The following is a 20410-nucleotide window of genomic DNA, read 5'->3' as shown; positions in this document are numbered from 1 at the left end:
TGCCCTGAAACATCTACATAATGAGATGGGTCATGTTGGAACAGAAAGAGTGATCCACCTCGCAAGAGAAAGATTCTACTGGCCTTTCATGTCCAGAGAGATTGAAGAATATGTGACCCGAAGATGTCCTTGTATCAAGTCTAAGAAGCCGGTCACCCATGTCCGAGCTCCCATGGGCAGCATTACCTCCAACTTCCCATTAGAACTTGTGTGTATCGACTATCTACATCTGGAAACCAGTCGTGGAGGGTATGAATATATCCTAGTGGTGATCGACCATTTCACTAGGTTCGCCCAGGCATACCCCACCAAGAACAAGAGTGGGAAAACAGCTGCAGAGCGTATCTTTAATGACTTTATACCCAAATTCGGTTATCCCTCGAAATTACATCACGACCAGGGTAGAGAATTTGAGAATAAACTGTTCCAAGCACTGCAACGGCTGTCTGGGGTCGGCCACTCTAGAACATCACCCTACCATCCACAGAGCAACCCAGCGGAGCGGCTCAATCGGACCATACTACAGATGTTGAGGACATTGACTGAAAATGAGAAATTGCGGTGGAAGGACCACCTCCCGCATGTGTTACACGCGTACAACTGTACCAAACATGAATCAACGGGTTACTCACCCTTTTTCCTCCTCTACGGTCGTCATCCACACCTCCCCGTTGACCTGTTGTTTGGGTTAACGAAGAAAGAGGAACCGTACTCACCCAGAGGATACGCGGAGCAATGGGCTGAGAAGATGTCTGAAGCCTATCGGATTGCTTGCGAACATAGCAAAAAGTCCAGTGCGAGAGGAAAAGTAACTTATGACAAGAAAACGAAAGGAGTAGTACTGCAGTCAGGAGACAGAGTTCTGGTGAGAAACCTCAATCAGCGTGGAGGACCAGGCAAGTTGAGATCGTACTGGGAGAAGGCGATCTACGTGGTCAAAAGCCAGCTCGCTGAGAGTCCAGTATACATTGTCTGCCCTGAACATGGAGACCAGAAAAAGACCAGAACACTACACCGAAATCTCTTACTGCTGGTAAATGATTTGCCCGTGGAAATGACTCCACCACCAGCCAGAACTGTCCCTGCGAAGAAAACGAATGACAGACCAAGACAAGGAAGAATGTCAGACACACAAAGACAAGTAGAGACAAGGGACAGCAATGACAGTGATTCGGATGATGACAGTGACAGAGGATACTGGCTAAGGATACCTGTTGAAAGGACAGAGGAAAGATCACTTGGACACCGTGAACGACGACCTGAAGTCATGCCAGGCCTGCGCCCTGAGAGTGAAGACGACAGGGGAGGAAACACGGATGGAAATGTGCCTGTCTTGGCCAGACCGGAGGGAGATGTTAGTGAATCAGGGGAAGAAGAAGAAAGGGAGACCCCCCGAGCTCACTCTCCAATACCGCAACCCCACTTCCAAGCTCACTCTCCAATACCCCAACCCCATCCCCAAGCTCACTCTCCAATACCCCAACCCCACTCCCAAGCTCACTCTCCAATAGCCCAACCCCAACCCCAAGCTCACTCCCCCGTAGCCCAGCTCAATCTCCGAACCCCTCCACTCTCGCCGGTAGAACAAGTCCAGTCAGAGGTTAGGAGGTCTGCCCGTGACAGAAGGCCTAAACAATGTCTCACGTATGATATGCTAGGTGAACCGTCAGTGCAGAACAAGGTGACCGTGAATTCAGTAGTACAGTGGCCACCGATGGTGCCCGCACCACACCACAGTCCACTACCACATCAATTGATACCCTTCGTAATGCCATGGTTGCATTCAATTTTTTACAGCCTTCCACAACATGGCCAGTATGCTTACCATCCAGCCGTCACCCACGGTCCACCCATGGGGAGTTTGTTAGGGGTTCACGCCTGAGGGTGATATTGGATGGGTGTATTTAGTGATTTTCGGAAATGTCAGGAGCCATTTTTTTAAGGTCAGGGAGTGTGTGATGCCCACTAGAAGTGGTATCATGTTAATATCTTTAGATTATGTGTCAAAACAGTGTGAACATATTGGTACAGGATTACCTCCATCAGAAACAAGTTAGAACAGTCATTTATATGTAATGGGAGACATTAACATAATCTGGTCAATAGGTGGCGGTATAGGACTGGTGTTTAGTGGCTTCGCCTTCCAGGGACCCGTACTGTGTGCTTAGGGACGCACGAGGCGATCTCAGCCTCACAACCGGGAGGAACCAGAGTCAATAACATTGTGTCTGCACCTTCCTTTGTCAAATGATTAACTACAACCTGTTTCATAGGTGGGTAATATACTACAAAACACACATAAAGGTTAACAAGGATACATGCAATGTCGAGGGTTCAAATTAAGTAACTATTGTCGATGTTTGAGTCAAGTTTAAGAAGTTTAAGACGACAAGTAACGTGGTTGAGAAGCAGACCGTCTATTGATGGCGCCACGTTTCGTTGGTACATTTAAATAGTGTTGGAACACAATTGTCCATTTAAGCACTAACGTGTCGAAGTTAAGTATCTCCAAGGGGATTATAAAGGTTTATGTTTTGAAATACATACTGTGTTGGGTTGAATTGCTGTGTAGTAAATGTGTATATTGTGTACAAGATGGTTAGAGGGAAATTACTTTAGCTTACCCTACCTAGAAGGTAGCTAAACACCGGAGCTGTACCACATGCTCTCTCTCTCTCTCTCTCTCTCTCTCTCTCTCTCTCTATTGTGCCCTCCGTTAAATGTAAATATAAATCTATTCCCTTGAGTTATACCATGGTCACGGTTTAGCAAATTCCTAGTAGGGTTGAGAACGGCCCGATACATATATATATATAAATGTACTTTCAGTGCACATTTGAGTTTCAATAGAACTTGAGACCGGAACACAACTATGGATAACACTGAGGTGTGGAGGTATTTCGGTATACTAGAGAATAGTGGATATGACTGATGATAAGTGACTGATGATAAAGGTAACACTTATTGGTGATTTAAGGAATTGTTTGACAGACAATGAGAATGACAGTGTTGGTTAAAAGACATACGATGGTCCCTTCCAACATGCCTAGACATGTCTAGACAGAGGTTAACAGGATAATGTTTCTCTTCTCACGTGCTTATATTTAAGACGCCAAATATGTATAAAGACATAAGTAATCACAATGTACAGTATATAATACTGGATAACTACATTTAAAAGGAAAATGCTATTGAAGTGAACCAGGGTATCCTAAAAGGGTAGAATGTGTGTTGCAATGATGAATATGCTTTTGAATTAATAACAAGTATGGGATTATAATTGAATGTATTAAAGTAATGTAACTAATTATACAATGATGATACAATGATGATACAATGATGATACAATGATGATACAATGATGATACAATGATGATGATGATTGATTGATTATTCTGTTGAATGAATAAATGTTGTTGAAATAGACAACCGGGAGGAACCAGAGTCAATAACATCGTGTCTGCACCTTCCTTTGTCAAATGATTAACTACAACCTGTTTCATAGGTTAAACATATATCTGCTATCAGGTGCCATATCCTGGTACCTGTAACAGTTACATAGATGAGAGATTAATGAACTGGTTAGAGTTAGATGAGTAGGCGGTCGGGTGGCATAGCGGAGATTGCGCTCGTCACCAATGCAAGAGGCTGCGGTCTCGACTCCCGGAGTCAGCATTGCCCTGCGGCTTGGGCCGGTCGTCATACTAACTCGTTTGGCTGAGTTAGGGGGAGGGAAGTTGTGGGTGGTAATCTGGCGTTGTGGATAGCGACGCCTACAGGTCAGGTCTGGGCGCCTGCTCAGCGAAAGGCAGGAAATGGTGAAGGCAGCGTGACCTCCGACGCGTTACGCTTCACCAATGAGAGTCCTCGCTGCCAGGTGAAAAAAAAGCCACTGGCTGTCTCCACATGTGTCGGAGGAAGCATGTGGTGGACTTCAGGGTTCCCTTGTACCGACCAGTAGGGGGAACATGCGCACAACAACCAGGTAGGGGAGGGGGGGAATTGGCATAACGACAAAAAATTGGGATGGGGAGAAAAATAGAAAAATCAGGCGGAGAAAAAGAGGATTAAAAAAAATAGTTACATAGATGAGAGATTAATGAACTGGTTAGAGTTACATAGATGAGAGATTAATGAACTGGTATAGAGTTACATAGATGAGACTAATGAACTGGTTAGAGTTACATAGATGAGAGATGAATTAACTGGTTAGTTACATAGATGGAGAGACTAATGAATGAACTGGTTAGAGTTACATCAGAATCAGTAAATAAGAGGTTGAATAAAATTATATGGGATATAAACTAAATTAAATATAGCACAATAGAATATAGTACAATCATAAGTAAAAAATAAAATAGGAATGGGCCAGGGCTGTACAACTGGGAGATGTGGTAAATTATATACACTAATTAGAATGAGTAACAATGCGGTGAGAGAAAACTTCTGAATAAAATATTAAAATAACACATCAACATTTTGGGAAATACACTTATTTGCCATCTTCCCCAGAGTCAGACAAGGAGATTGATATCAGTTATATCTCTGTGTGTCTAATAGCCCAAGAGAGGTACATGTGCATGCTAGCCTAGCTTAGCACAATGACTGGAAGCTGTAGGGAGCAGCTAGCCTAGCTCAATCAAAAGTGAAGAAATACAACTTCCAACAACTCCAAAACTGACACACAGAGATGAAATCCACATATTCTTGTCTGACTCGGAGGAAGATGGCAAATAAGTCTATTCCCCAAAATATTGGAGTGTTCCTTTAAACACTGATCTTCAAATATATTGTAGGATAACTTGGTCTTAATCTAATCAAAGTCTCCTGCCGTGCCTACATCGTTATATCTGATGGTCCTCATTTGTCAACTGGTGGTAGAGTGAAGGTTAGGCTTCTTTACTTTACTGGTCTTAACCTGCTGAAGATGGAGTGATGGATTGTTCTCTTCTCTTTCAGATTAACTCTCTTCCGTCTCCACATCAGTCAGTAGTCTTGCAGCGTAAAGAGTGTTGGATATTAATTCTCATAATGAAATGTTTGCTAAATAAACTACTCACTGTAATTAATAACTGAGGCACATTTACTGTTTAGTGAAAGAGAACTTAGAATGCAGGGGTAAAAGGTTTTGACTGTGTGCAATGAGAAGGTTTATACATCTGGCTAATCTTTTCATACTAAGGTTACACATTTATAGAACAGTCATCATGCTGTAAGTATAACTGCTTTAAATAAATAAGAACATGACTCCTAGTCCAACTGTATAACTGTGACATCATGACTAATTGGTCACACAGGGTCTTCAATATTGTGATTAAAAAAGTTTCAAGTTTCAAGTTTCTTTCAAGTTTCTTTAACGGAGCGCACAGACAGGCGGCCGGGCATAGCGGCGCCATCTTTTTCACACACTTTTGAACACACACACACACCACTAATAATAGCATAAACATTATGTGCTAGTACACAATCTATATGATATACTTGACTAGGTCATTCTGGACCATTCCAATTTTAGACGATGAGTGGTTTGTTTACATCACCTGCAGTGAGGCTGCCACCCAGTGGAGACTTGTGGTAATGACAGGAACATTCCTGAAGACACTGGAACTCCCAGAGGCAGAATATAAAAGCTGAGACAGTCCCACTGCTGAGACACAACGCAACACAAGCAACACTGAACACACTCCAGCCTTCCATCACAACAAGAGGACTCAACAGTCAGTGAAGATGCTGTGCTACCGTGGATTCCAGCCTTCTCTCAGCCCCTTCATGGACTTCTATTGGCCTGTGAGCAGTCTCTGGCCAGAGGTCTCACCTCTTCCCTGCCAGCGGGAGAGACTGCAGAGAAACATGCAGACGCTCTACAGCAGTCTGGAGCTTTTGGACAAACTTCAACATAAGATCTTGGAGGTGGAGCGTGTCCAGCCTCTGTGGCCATCCAGCCAGTCTCCTACAAGCTGGAGAAAGAGAAAGAGAGCTTTGCCCTGACCCTGGACACTAAAGACTTCTGCCCAGAGGAGCTGTCTGTCAAGCAGGTGGGCAGGAAGCTGAGAGTCAGTGGGAAGACAGAGAAGAAGCAGGGGGAGGGGAAAAGCTCCTACTCTTACTGTTATGGTTTGACACCGACCCCAAATGCTAACGACACAAAGAGAGTTGTTTCAGAGTTGCCAAAAACTAGGGCTTGTTTTATTTCACAAAATAGCAGCAATAACTTGGTTGAGAACAAACAAAGACTGGGATACAAGCATAGACGAATGTTGCTGCTCTGCAGCTTCTCCCGGGATGGTTCGTCCGAGGATTAGACTGTGACGTCAGAGCCGCTCTGCAGATTCCTCTCGGCAGCTCCCCGAGGTGGTGACAGAGAGGGAGAGAGAGAGCGGGTTAGCTCAGAGTACAGTTGGGAACAGAGCAGGTGACAGGAGAGGTGACTTGTCCCAAAACAGATAATCCAGTGACAGAATCTTCGGTGTAAATACACACTGTGAGCAACGTCCCAACAACAATCCACGTGATAGAATCTTCGGTGCTAATACACACAGTGAGCGAAGTCCCAATAATAATCCAAGTGATAATATCTTCGGTGTGAATACACACAGTGAGCGAAGTCCCAATAATAATCCAAGTGATAATATCTTCGGTGTGAATACACACAGTGAGCGATGTTCAAGCAAATATTATCCAAAATGAACAATCCAAAATACAGGCACAGGGTGAGTGACAGTCTGACAAAAAGCAGGATCTCTTCAGTGTTTAACACACACGAAAAACGATAGGGTCAAAGACAGCCTTGCAAAACTCACCCAGGCGCTGTGCGTAAAGAGAGCAGGATCAAACAGGGCGAGCGCGTCGCCACGTGGGAACGGGTTGTCCAAGCGGAATACTTCTTGAATATCCTGGGAGGCAAAGCACAGGGAAAAACAGCAGGCAAGGAAGGAACAGCAAATGCTGATAATATATCAGAACGATCCAACAACACTTGATGGGGAATCGGGGTATATATAATCAGAGGAATGCTTAATGACAAGCTGTGACAGCTGCGGGATGAGATTGACAAGCGTGTGGTTGGGGAAGCACCAATCAAACGGCGTCTACGGGAAGAAGCGTGTGAATAGGAGAATGCAATTGATTAACAGAAAACTAAAGGAACAGAGCGAGTAGGCTTAAAGGAACAGAGCGAGTAGGTGAGCAGCGGACAAAACCTCACAGTACCCCCCCCTCCACGGGAGCCACCCGGCGACCAGGCCGACCCGGCTCGTCAGGATGGGCACGATGGAAGTCAGTGATCAAGCCGGGATCCACGATGAGCTGTCGGGAGACCCAGCTCCGCTCCTCCGGGCCGTAACCCTCCCAGTCCACCAGGTACTGGAACCCCCGACCCCGCCGTCGAACGCCCATCAACCGGCGGACCTGCCACTGGGGGTGACCATCCACCATCTCGGGAGGCGGAGGATCAGGAGCTGGAGGCATCAGGGGACTGAGGGAGACGGGCTTAACCCGGGAGACATGGAAAACGGGGTGAATGTGCATGGACGCAGGAAGTTTAAGACGCAGGGCCGCCGGACTGAGTACCTTCAGAACCTCGAAAGGTCCGACGAAACGGGGGTTAAGCTTCTTGGCCGAGGACCGAAGCGGGAGGTCCTTCGCGGAAAGCCACACCCTCTGCCCAGGGTGGTAAGTCGGCGCGGGAACCCGGCGCCGGTCGGCCCCACGACAGGCACGCTCAGATGTCCGGAGCAGCGCGGTCCTGGTGATCTCCCAGACCCGTCGGCAGCGGTCGAGGTGGACCTGCACGGAGGGAACTGCCACCTCCGTCTCCTGTGCGGGGAAAAGAGGCGGTTGGTAGCCCAGGGAAACCTCAAATGGTGAGAGGCCGGTGGCGGAACTGACCATGGAATTGATGGAGTACTCGACCCAGGGAAGGAAACGGCTCCAGGAAGCTGGTCTCTCGGCTGCCACACACCGAAGAGCAGACTCCACGCTCTGGTTCATCCTCTCCGTTTGTCCGTTAGTCTGGGGATGATAACCAGAGGAAAGACTGACCGTCGCCCCCAATCCCTTGCAAAAAGCCCGCCATACCTGGGAGGTGAACTGGGGCCCCCGGTCAGAGACGATGTCCTGGGGAATACCATGAAGGCGGAACACGTGGTGAGTCAGGAGGTCCGCCGTCTCGGCCGCCGAGGGGAGCTTGGAAAGGGCCACGAGGTGAACCCCCTTGCTGAATCGATCCACCACGGTCAGAAGGCAAGTGTTCCCCTGGGAGGAGGGAAGACCTGTGACGAAGTCTAGCGCCACATGTGACCAAGGACGGCTCGGAACGGGAAGTGGCTGTAAAAGCCCGGAGGGTGCCTGGTGCGAGGCCTTGCTGCGGGCACAGACCGCGCAGGCCAATACGAACTCCTTGACGTCGTTCCGCATGGTGGGCCACCAGAAACGACGAGCCAGGAAGGAGAACGTGCGATGAACGCCCGGGTGGCAGGCGAACCGGCTGGTATGGCCCCATAGCAGCACCCGGGACCGGACAGAGTCGGGGACGAAGAGACGATGAATCGGAACGTTGCTTGGAGCACGCTGGAAGCGTAGGGCACGTCTAACCACCCCCTCGATGCCCAAGGTGATGGCTCCAACCACCCTGGCCTCCGGGAGGATGGGAGTCGGATCCTCAGAGGGTGGAGCCCCCTTGGAGTGTAACCGGGACAGGGAGTCGGCCTTCGTGTTGCGGGAACCAGGACGAAAAGTCAGCGAGAAGTCGAACCGACTGAGGAAGCTGGCCCATCTTGCCTGCCGACCGTTGAGGCGCTTGGAAGCGCGGATGAACGTCAGGTTCTTGTGGTCCGTCCAGATGGTAAATGGCTCCTCGGCCCCCTCAAGCCAATGACGCCACTCCTCCAACGCAGCCACGACCGCCAGCAGCTCCCGATTGCCGGTGTCGTAGTTCCTCTCGGCAGGGAGGAACCGACGCGAGTAGAAGGCGCAAGGATGTACCTTCTGGTCCGTTGCCGAACGCTGGGATAAGACAGCCCCCAGTCCAGTATCCGAGGCGTCCACCTCTACAATGAACTGTCTCTTGGGGTCAGGGTGGAGCAAGATCGGGGCGGAAGTGAACTTCTTCTTGAGGGAGCGGAACGCAGCACATGCCGCTGGGGACCAGTCGAACGGCAGAGCGGGAGAGGTCAGTCTGGTAAGTGGCTCCGCCACTTGACTGTAGTTCCGGATGAACCTTCGGTAGAAGTTGGCGAACCCGAGGAAACTCTGTAACTCCTTCCGAGTGGTGGGTTCAGGCCATTCCTCCACAGCTTGGATCTTGCGAGGATCCGCTCGGGTCAAGCCCTTCTCAACGATGAAGCCCAGGTAGTCGACGGAGTCGGAGTGGAAACGGCACTTCTCCGCCTTGACGAAGAGCCGATTGTGGAGGAGGCGCTCTAGCACACGGCGGACATGCTGGATGTGCTCCTCGAGGGTCCTGGAGAAGATGAGGATGTCGTCCAGGTACACCACCACAAACACCTCCAGCATGTCACGAAGGACGTCGTTCATGAGTGCCTGGAATACCGCCGGGGCGTTGGTGAGGCCGAACGGCATCACCAGGTACTCGTAGTGGCCCCTGGGGGTCTTGAAGGCGGTCTTCCATTCATCGCCCTCACGGATACGGACAAGATGGTAGGCACTCCGGAGGTCCAGCTTGGTAAAGACGGTGGCCTGGGTGAGAGGCTCGAAGGTGGAGTTCATGAGAGGAAGAGGGTACTTGTTCTTGATGGTGATCTCGTTGAGCTGGCGATAGTCGATGCAGGGTCGAAGATCCCCGTCCTTCTTCCCAACAAAGAAGAAACCGGCCGCCACCGGGGAGGAGGAAGGCCGAATGAGTCCTGCTTCCAAGGACTCAGAGATGTACTGATCCATCGCCTTCTTCTCCGGAACGGTCAGACTGTAGAGGCGGCTGCCGGGAAGGGGAGCCCCTTGGCGGAGGTCGATGGCGCAGTCGTAAGGGCGGTGGGGTGGAAGGGCCTGAGCCCTGGACTTACTGAAAACCTCCAAGAGGTCGTGGTACTCGGGAGGTATGGATGAAGAGTCCGGAGGCGACTCACCAGCGGGCCTCCGGGGCGGGGGACAGGACGCCGCCTGTAGACACTGGGCGTGACAGGAGGAGCTCCAGCCCTTGATGGTACCGGAGGACCAGGCGATGTGGGGCTCGTGCAGCGCGAGCCAGGGCCTACCCAGGACCACCGGGACGAGAGGGGATCGGGTGATAAGGAACTGGATTCTCTCAACGTGGTTCCCAGCGATGGTCAGCACGACTGGGCAGGTGCGTTGAGAGATGTCGGCCAGGCGGTGTTGGTCCAATGCAAAGATCTCCAAAGGTCTCACAAGGTCCTCAAGTGGAATGTTGGCCCGGGTAGCAAACTCGAAGTCGAGGAAACTCTCGTCTGCCCCAGAGTCGATGAGTGCCTCCACCGTGGCCCGTTGGTCCGCCCAGGCCAGGGTGACACTCATCAGATGACCAGGTGGTGCGCGGCTCTGGGAATGGGAAAAACGGCTCACCAGGATTTCCCGGGGTCTCGGCGAGCCTGATCTTTTGGCCGGGTGGGGCAGTTGGCGATTCGGTGTCCCTCCCGACCGCAGTAGAGGCAGAGACCGGACCTGAACCTCGCCTCACGTTCAGCCTGGCTCAGATGAGAGCGTCCCAGCTGCATGGGTTCCTCCTCGCGAACCGAACGGGAGGGTACGCTACCACCAGTCGTGTTGAGGGCAGGGCGACCAGTAGAAACGTCATGAGTACGGGGGGTCCGGGGTCCCTCAGGAGGTACCAGTCGGGTCCTCTCACGCCTTCTCTCCTGGAGGCGTCCGTCGATGCGGATGGCGAGGCTGAACAGGTCCTCGAGGGAGTCAGGCTCCTCCCGGGTCGCGAGCTGGTCCCTGACTGCGTCACTGAGCCCCCTCATGAAGGTTAGGCGAAGTGCTGGGTCGTTCCAACCACTCTCCACCGCCGCCAGTCGAAACTCCAGGACGTAGTCTGTTACCCCGCCGCTCCCCTGTCGGAAGGTACCCAACCGGGCTCCAGGATCCAGACCACGGGCTGGGTGGTGGAACACCCTGCGGAGCTCAGCCACGAAGTCTGGATAGGAGAAACAAAAATCTGCATCCATTGCCCAGGAGGAAGTGACCCACTGGGCAGCCCGGCCTGAGAGCAAGTTTGTCATATAGGCCACTTGGGCTCCTCTAGAAGTGAATCGACTGGGTTGATGACGGAAAACCAACTCACATTGCATGATGAATGTGGCACACTCCTCGGGATTGCCGTCGAACAGCCGTGGGACGGAGAGACGGGGTTCCCGAGGTGCGGGATCGGGAAGCGTGGGCCCTGCTGGGGCTGCGGGGGATGCTCCTGAAGGAAGTGGGGGTACAATTAAAGTGTTAACGGTGTCGCTCAGCGTGTGAAGATGAAGGAGTATACTTGACTGTTGTTCTGCCAGAGCGGCCAGGGACCCCTGAATAGGCTGGACCTGTTCCCTGAGATCATGCACCGCAGCCGCAGCCCTCTCTAGTTGGTGACTGTGATCCTTGGTCAACTCGATCTGATTAGCTAGTGCTGTTCTGACTCTCTCTGTGTCGGCTGGGGTCGTCATTTTGGTTGGATCGTAATGTTATGGTTTGACACCGACCCCAAATGCTAACGACACAAAGAGAGTTGTTTCAGAGTTGCCAAAAACTAGGGCTTGTTTTATTTCACAAAATAGCAGCAATAACTTGGTTGAGAACAAACAAAGACTGGGATACAAGCATAGACGAATGTTGCTGCTCTGCAGCTTCTCCCGGGATGGTTCGTCCGAGGATTAGACTGTGACGTCAGAGCCGCTCTGCAGATTCCTCTCGGCAGCTCCCCGAGGTGGTGACAGAGAGGGAGAGAGAGAGCGGGTTAGCTCAGAGTACAGTTGGGAACAGAGCAGGTGACAGGAGAGGTGACTTGTCCCAAAACAGATAATCCAGTGACAGAATCTTCGGTGTAAATACACACTGTGAGCAACGTCCCAACAACAATCCACGTGATAGAATCTTCGGTGCTAATACACACAGTGAGCGAAGTCCCAATAATAATCCAAGTGATAATATCTTCGGTGTGAATACACACAGTGAGCGAAGTCCCAATAATAATCCAAGTGATAATATCTTCGGTGTGAATACACACAGTGAGCGATGTTCAAGCAAATATTATCCAAAATGAACAATCCAAAATACAGGCACAGGGTGAGTGACAGTCTGACAAAAAGCAGGATCTCTTCAGTGTTTAACACACACGAAAAACGATAGGGTCAAAGACAGCCTTGCAAAACTCACCCAGGCGCTGTGCGTAAAGAGAGCAGGATCAAACAGGGCGAGCGCGTCGCCACGGGGAACGGGTTGTCCAAGCGGAATACTTCTTGAATATCCTGGGAGGCAAAGCACAGGGAAAAACAGCAGGCAAGGAAGGAACAGCAAATGCTGATAATATATCAGAACGATCCAACAACACTTGATGGGGAATCGGGGTATATATAATCAGAGGAATGCTTAATGACAAGCTGTGACAGCTGCGGGATGAGATTGACAAGCGTGTGGTTGGGGAAGCACCAATCAAACGGCGTCTACGGGAAGAAGCGTGTGAATAGGAGAATGCAATTGATTAACAGAAAACTAAAGGAACAGAGCGAGTAGGCTTAAAGGAACAGAGCGAGTAGGTGAGCAGCGGACAAAACCTCACACTTACAGACGGCAGGAGTTCAGACAGGAGTTTGATCTGCCTGAAGGGGTGGATCCTGAGGCCGTCACCTGCTCCCTGGCTCAGGACGGGAGGCTCCACATCCAGGCAGCAAAGCCTCCATCTGCTGAGGAGGCTGAGAGAGAGGTTGCCATCAGATGTTGCCTGGAGAAGAAGACACCAACACCACAGTTCCTCAGCACACAGACAGAGGGAAGCACCACACAGACTGACTCTGGCAACAAACAGGACACTGATGGACTCGTAATGTTATATGTCTCTGACAACATTTGTACAAATATGTATTTCATAACTTCTGTAAACTACTGAGGAGTTGGTCACAGTCAACCAGCATCAGCTAATGGGCCAAACGCTTTAGCTCAGCTGGTTAGTGCGGCCACCTGTGGACCCAGTGGTCCCAATTTAAAATCTACATGGTCATAATTTTCTTTTTATATGATTGTATTTGATCAATATATGTTCTGGAAATGTACCTATTTCCTTTTATTTTACTAATGTCGCACAGAATCCTCTAACAAAACAAAATAGCTTCACCTTATGGGACTCCAACATCCTAGATGTGTGAAACTGTAAGCCTTTCCAATTAGTCGTGCTGTCACAGTTATGCAGGTGGACTAGGAGTCGTGGCCTTACATCAGATATAAGGATGTAGGCACGGCAGAAGATTGAAAGTTGAACAAATGATCAACTGAATATTGACACTTCGTTCCATTGGCGTGACTAAGGTAGTGTCATAACACACTTTTTTCACGTCTTTACATTACGAGCATTTGTTTTCTGACCTATGGTGTTTTCACCCAAACTCATATTATGCGGTTGATCATAGTAGTGGTTTGGTATTCCAGCTAACAGGGGTTGTGCTTATAGACTGCTACCTTAGCATTTCGCTGAGCTGTAATACTACTGAGATCCAAATGTTCTCTCAACTGTGGCCGTGGACCAACCGGAGGGACAGTTGTTGGATGTATCAGGAGATAAGTTCCCTTTGGAGGTACAGATACAGACGACACCAGCAACCAATATGTTATTAAAATATCACAACCCTTTTTGTTTATTTTATATGTAAATTTGATTTGATTATTTTCATTGTTTGCCCCCCCCCCACCAACTACATTTGTTAACTCTTTCTGGTACACGGGTCTTTCACGGGTCTTTCATGGGTCTTTCAAATAATTGGTTGTTGAAGGTCACACCGAATAGCAACTTGAATGGTAATGTCTCTTTATTTATCCATGCAAGATCACACAACACAATCAAAGAGAGAGAAAAATCATGAAGGTTATATATTATGATACAGTAGGAGGCAAATGTCCTCTTGAAGTAAACAGAGATATTGTTGACATCAATCTCATCCACAGCTGGCTCTGTTGCCTCCTCTCCCTTTCTGTGGAGAAATCCAAATATTTGATATTAATAATTAATTACGCAGTGCTATAATGAATATTGAATATTGTAGCAGCCAATGGGATCATGGACTCTGATGATACTGACAGGCATGCAGTGGCAGGTAACATACAGTACCAAGAATACACTGTTCACTATGTGTGTGAGGTACATTTGGCAATAAGGTCCTGGATCGTGCTACATTCTATTCTGTAGGGGTGGGGGGGGGGGTTTGATACAGTGATATTTTGCATGCCGATATTATATCGATACACTGATGGCAAGTATCAATCCCATTGTGCTGCAATAAGAATTATTGGAGTGAGGTGAACAGACTAACAACCTTACTGTATCATATTAGATAAAACAGCAGTTGTTGAATTTGCAGTTGAAAAAAGGTAAAACATTGTGATATTACAGTATCATGACTCTAGTATTGTGATCGTGATGATTCCCACCCCTACTATTCTGCATTATTTTTCTTCTATATGCAGTGCATGCATACACAATGAAGTTGAATGTTATTGTTGCACAATGTCTATTTAGTTTGGAAGGCTAAGGAAGTGGGAGACAGAGTAGGCAGAAACACAGACACAACGTTCTGACAGGACTCCATGCCAGCCCAGCAGGACTGTACTTATGGTTCCAGAGATAGGGGGTCTTAACCACTACACCCTAATTAGTATACATTATATTATTAGTGTTCTTGAAGCTACTAGGGACAAACTATGCATTTGACATTAGACATGGTCTGTGTGTACTTGTGGCTACACTGGTCACACTTACAGCATTTGTAGAGCTTGTTGAGCTTGAGAATGTCGAGGTCAGACAAGCTCCTCCTCTGTCCAATGGGAACGGTGGCGTCAGGGATGGGCGTTATGGTTTCCTCTCTGTGCTTGTTGGTGAAGGCCGTCCTGCAGAGATGGAGACCAAGATGATTGGAGAAGAACAGGCATTCCTTTCTTATGTGAATTGAGATTGAGAAACATGTAGATTGTTCTTTAGCCTAGCGGTAGGCTTTTCTCTACCTTTCTCCTCATCTTACCTTCCATAGTGCATGATGGAGGAGTAGTCATACGGAAAGTCCAGGTTATTAGTGTCGTTGTAGGTATTATCTGATGAATGAAAATAACACGTGAGTATGTACTATAAAGCCATAGACAGCAACAGATGTTGCCTGATTGGCTTTCCCTTATGATAAAGATATTATAGGCCATTTCTAGGCAGCAGCTGTATGACTGCATCTAATTTCCTCGGGTTTGCTGTTAATATCAAAACATGGTGACAGTGGCTCAGGAGGTAGAGCGGTCGTCTGGTAATCAGAAGGTTCCTGGGTTTACTCAATTAAAGTAAGTCATTTTACACAATTGATGAGGAGACACACACATACAGAAATAAACATGGGGTTACATTCTCTGCTTAAATCTTTTCGACAAATGTCAAGAAAGGTTGCCAAATTGCATAAAATCTCAAAACAGACCCTTCTGTATCTTCTGTAGCTTGATATATTGCATAATCTCTTTAATCCAGTGTATTGCTCTATTTGATTTTGATCTGAGAAGATCTTTGTTGTTGGATGTGATTTAGTCCAGAGATTAGCTTCTATAGCTGAGATAACAGTAGAGAGTGAAACCTATGATCAGGATAATCAGAATATACTGTATTCTCTCATTGGACTATTGGCCCCATTTTTCTGGGGACCCTCTGGAACTACCGGAAGGACTCCTGGTTTAAGAACCACTGGCTTAATACACGACAGCTGCTCCAAATCCTCTGAGTCTGGCTCTGGTGATAGTTACCTCATAATCGTCCTGTGCCCCGCAGTGGCGTGGAGCGACATAAAACAAAGTACATGGGGATCCTATTGAGTATACTGCTTAGTATAAGTACATGGGGATCCTATTGAGTATACTGCTTAGGATAAGTACATGGGGATCCTATATTGAGTATACTGCTTAGCAGTGGAGGCTGCTGACCAAATTTTTAGGTGAAGCACAAATTATTATATTATATTATATATTAAATAATATTTTTAAAACATCCCCCACTGTGTGTCAGTGGTCAGTGGACACAGATGAAAACATATTAACATTAGGTGACAGCGGACCTGACCAGATGAAAACATATTAGGTGACAGCGCACCTGACCAGATGAAATCATATTAGGTGACAGCGCACCTGATCAGATCAAAACATTTTAGGTGACAGCGCACCTGACCAGATCAAAACATATTAGGTGAAGGTGACAAGGAAGCCACAGACTCATACCCCCCCGACACTCAACTAACCGCCTCGGACAGTCCTTCATACCAGTGGCCATCAGGCTCCACAACAGTGGGCAGCGACTGCTGCCAGACATCGACCTAGAACTAATAGGAACCCAAGTAGGACAATAACACTACCTTATGCATACTGCACCTTATGTGGATACTGTGATACTGTGAATAATGAATAATGTATATTTCAGTTAGTTAGATAGTAAATTATATTGACCTATTTGTTTACACTGCTTGTGTTGTTTTCACTACCTGTACCCCCCCCTTCCCCAATGCTGCTATGATGCCTGAATTTCCCCAAGGGGATCAATAAAGGAATATCTTATCTTATCTTAAAAGGAAAGATGAAATTACCTACATGGGTTCCATCCTATAGAGGCAAATCTTTCCTGTGACAAAATGGGATCCAATGTAATAAAACTAAGTCAACCAACGAACTAGATTCCTGTACCGGATCTCCTCTCTGGTAAACAAGAATACCTTGAAGACTCTAACAGGAGCACTCATTCAAGGGTACTACGACTATGCTTGCACCTCATGGTACCAAAGCACCTCAAAGGCACTAAAAACAAGATTACAAACATCACAAAACAAACTGGTCAGACTACTGCTTGACCTTACTCCTAAAACCCACCTCACCCCTGTCCACTTTGACAACCTAGGATGGCTTAGAGTAGACGACAGAGTACAGCAACTTGCAATGGGCCTGGTCTACAAGATACACTACACCACTAAGATACCCATGTGCATGTCGAAATACTTCCCAAAGGTCAGTGAATAACACGACCACAACACCAGAGGGAGTTCCACAAATCATGTTCAACCCAGATAAAATAATAATAAAAAAAAAAAAAAAAAAAAAAAAACGTTTTTTTTTAATAAAAGAAAATAGTCATAACTTAGAAATTAGATTGCATAGGTCTATGAATCGATATCGCGATTCTGTTTCAATTAATTGCCCAGCCCTACAGTGTGTACAGTAAGTTAGCTTGGTGATTATCATTGTGATGTAGGCTAAGCTGCCTAGCTACTGTTAGCATACAAGCACTGTAGCTACTTACTTTTTCATCCACAATGTTTTTTCTGATCCAGATGCATAAATCCACTTCTTCATGTTGCTCAGTTGCTGGTTTATACTTCGGTCCTAATGTTGGCGCAAAGTTTAATTTAGCCTGACTTGTTATAGCTGTACAGCTTACTAACTACTAAACAACAACTTTCTCATAGTCTCAACTTTCACATAGTCAAAATGGGTCCAGCTGCATGTGAGGAGGATAGGTTTAGCTCGGGCCAATCTCAAGTTTCTCAAGTTTCTTTATTAGTTGTCATACAGAAGTACAGAATACTTTTATACAAAATGCTTCTTTATGTTACATTTTGTATAAAAGTATTCTGTACTTCTGTATGACAACTAATAAAGAAACTTGAGAAACTTGAGATTGGCCCGAGCTAAACCTATCCTCCTCACATGCAGCTGGACCCATTTTGACTTTGCAATGCAGAAATCTCTGATTGGATTTGCAAGGCTGCCAATCATATTCAACCTCCGTGTATTGGATGTCAAGGGCTGTCAATCAATCAATCCTCCATTCAATGGCAAGAGTTTAACTGCACAGACCGTTCTTAGATGAAGTTAATAGCCTATTTTGATTCGCTGTTATTTATTATTTATTTAACAATGGGTCACACCTGTGAAGTTTTCTTCACGAATAATTACTGCAGGCAATACTGCAGTGCAGGCCTGCTCAGAGCTGGCAATTTTGGCCATTTTTGAAGAAAAAAAAATTCACTGGCATTTCTTTTACAGAGGAAAACATTTATAATAAAAAAAAAAAATTAAAAAAAAAAAATATATATATATATAGTTTTTTTTTTTTTTTTATATATATATAGGTATATGTAAATTAATAATAATTATGAATTATGAGTGAATTTGTGTTTCACGTGTTGTCATAGAGAAACCTCCACTGCTGCTTAGTATAAGTACATGGGGATCCTATTGAGTATACTGCTTAGGATAAGTACATGGGGATCCTATTGAGTATACTGCTTAGGATAAGTACATGGGGATCCTATTGAGTATACTGCTTAGGATAAGTACATGGGGATCCTATTGAGTATACTGCTTAGGATAAGTACATGGGGATCCTATTGAGTATACTGCTTAGTATAAGTACATGGGGATCCTATTGAGTAAAGGAACATAAGCCAATCTCTGTCCCTCTCTTTGTCTGGGAACGCCCAGAGCCAAATTCGGCCACTCATCGCAGGTGAGGAAGTGCTGCTTTAAGATCCTAGGGACCCACATCACTGAGGACGCAAACTGCACAGAATATGAAAGAAAATCCCTCCAGAGTCATAAACACCTCCCATCAAATCCTCGGCCTCCCCCTGCCCACACTGGATGAACCCCCCCCCCCCCCCCCCCCCTCACCACCTCTTCTCCCTGTTACCATCTGGGAGGAGATACAGGGCCTTCAAAGCCCCCCCCCCCCTCACCACCTCCAGGCAGCAGAACAGCTTCTTCCAGAGAGCCATCACTGAACTGAACAATCACCCCCCCCCCCCCTATTGCCACCACATCTACATCTTCCTCACTATATTAATATATACCGTGCTCCTAGCCCCCCACCCAGCCCCCATGCTCCTAGCCCCCCACCCAGCCCCGTGCTCCTAGCCCTCCACCCAGCCCGTGCTCCTAGCCCCCCACCCAGCCCCCGTGCTCCTAGCCCCCCACCCAGCCCCCGTGCTCCTAGCCCCCCACCCAGCCCCGTGCTCCTAGCCCCCCACCCAGCCCCGTGCTCCTAGCCCTCCACCCAGCCCCGTGCTCCTAGCCCCCCACCCAGCCCCCGTGCTCCTAGCCCCCCACACAGCCCCCGTGCTCCTAGCCCCCCACACAGCCCCCGTGCTCCTAGCCCTCCACCCAGCCCCGTGCTCCTAGCCCCCCACCCAGCCCCCATGCTCCTAGCCCCCCACCCAGCCCCGTGCTCCTAGCCCCCCACACAGCCCCCATGCTCCTCGCCCTCCACCCAGCCCCCCACCCAGCCCCCGTGCTCCTCGCCCTCCACCCAGCCCCGTGCTCCTAGCCCCCCGTGCTCCTAGCCCCCCACCCAGCCCCCGTGCTCCTCACCCCCCACCCAGCCCCCGTGCTCCTCGCCCTCCACCCAGCCCCCCACCCAGCCCCCGTGCTCCTAGCCCCTCACCAAGCTCCCGTGCTCCTCGCCCTCCACCCAGCCCCGTGCTCCTAGCCCCCCGTGCTCCTAGCCCCCCTCCCAGCCCCCGTGCTCCTAGCCCCCCACCCAGCCCCGTGCTCCTAGCCCCCCGTGCTCCTAGCCCCCCTCCCAGCCCCCGTGCTCCTAGCCCCCCACCCAGCCCCCGTGCTCCTCACCCCCCACCCAGCCCCCGTGCTCCTCGCCCTCCACCCAGCCCCCCACCCAGCCCCCGTGCTCCTAGCCCCCCTCCCAGCCCCCGTGCTCCTCGCCCTCCACCCAGCCCCGTGCTCCTAGCCCCCCGTGCTCCTAGCCCCCCTCCCAGCCCCCGTGCTCCTAGCCCCCCACCCAGCCCCTGTGCTCCAGCCCAGGACTCACCCCCCAACCCCTACCTCAACCACCCCCTTGTAACAGCAGGGAGGATCACGGCGGACCTGAGACAACTCCTGGCCCAGATAGAGTTCACTCGAAGATCTGGAAAGGTCAGGAGGAACACCACCAAGGCCCGCCTGCTCACCGCCCAGGAGATGACGGATGTCATCGAAGAGGCAGAGGACCGTATGTCATAAATGTCACTATGAATTGAAAATTGGGGACCCTGATGTAAACAAGACAAACGTCTTTCTCTGGTCTGCATCCCCTTAACAATTGTGTGTATTGAGCCGTACTGTATTGTACCCATTCTGCAATCTGTTAAATAAAGTTTTCATTCATTCATTCACTGTTTTAGCTTTACACCCTCCCCAGGCCGACAGTGGGGCAATGCACGCAACGACCAGGAAGGGAATTGGC

General features: G+C 48.7%; 1 pseudogene across 1 annotated transcript; it reads left to right on the top strand.

Annotated features, from left to right (window-relative positions):
* Positions 1 to 5727: 5727 nt before the first annotated feature.
* Positions 5728 to 20187, top strand: LOC311238030 (heat shock protein 30-like; annotated as a pseudogene). The gene is made up of 4 exons: positions 5728 to 6108; positions 12742 to 12994; positions 19404 to 19501; positions 19959 to 20187. The product of its transcript is annotated as a heat shock protein 30-like (transcript).
* Positions 20188 to 20410: the final 223 nt, after the last annotated feature.

The sequence above is a fragment of the Notolepis coatsorum genome (genome assembly GCF_963971535.1).
Source record: "Notolepis coatsorum genome assembly, chromosome: 12".
Taxonomy (NCBI): Eukaryota; Metazoa; Chordata; class Actinopteri; order Aulopiformes; family Paralepididae; genus Notolepis; species Notolepis coatsorum.
The sequence above is the reverse complement of the archived record's forward strand: the minus strand, read 5'-3'. Positions and strand labels throughout refer to the sequence as shown.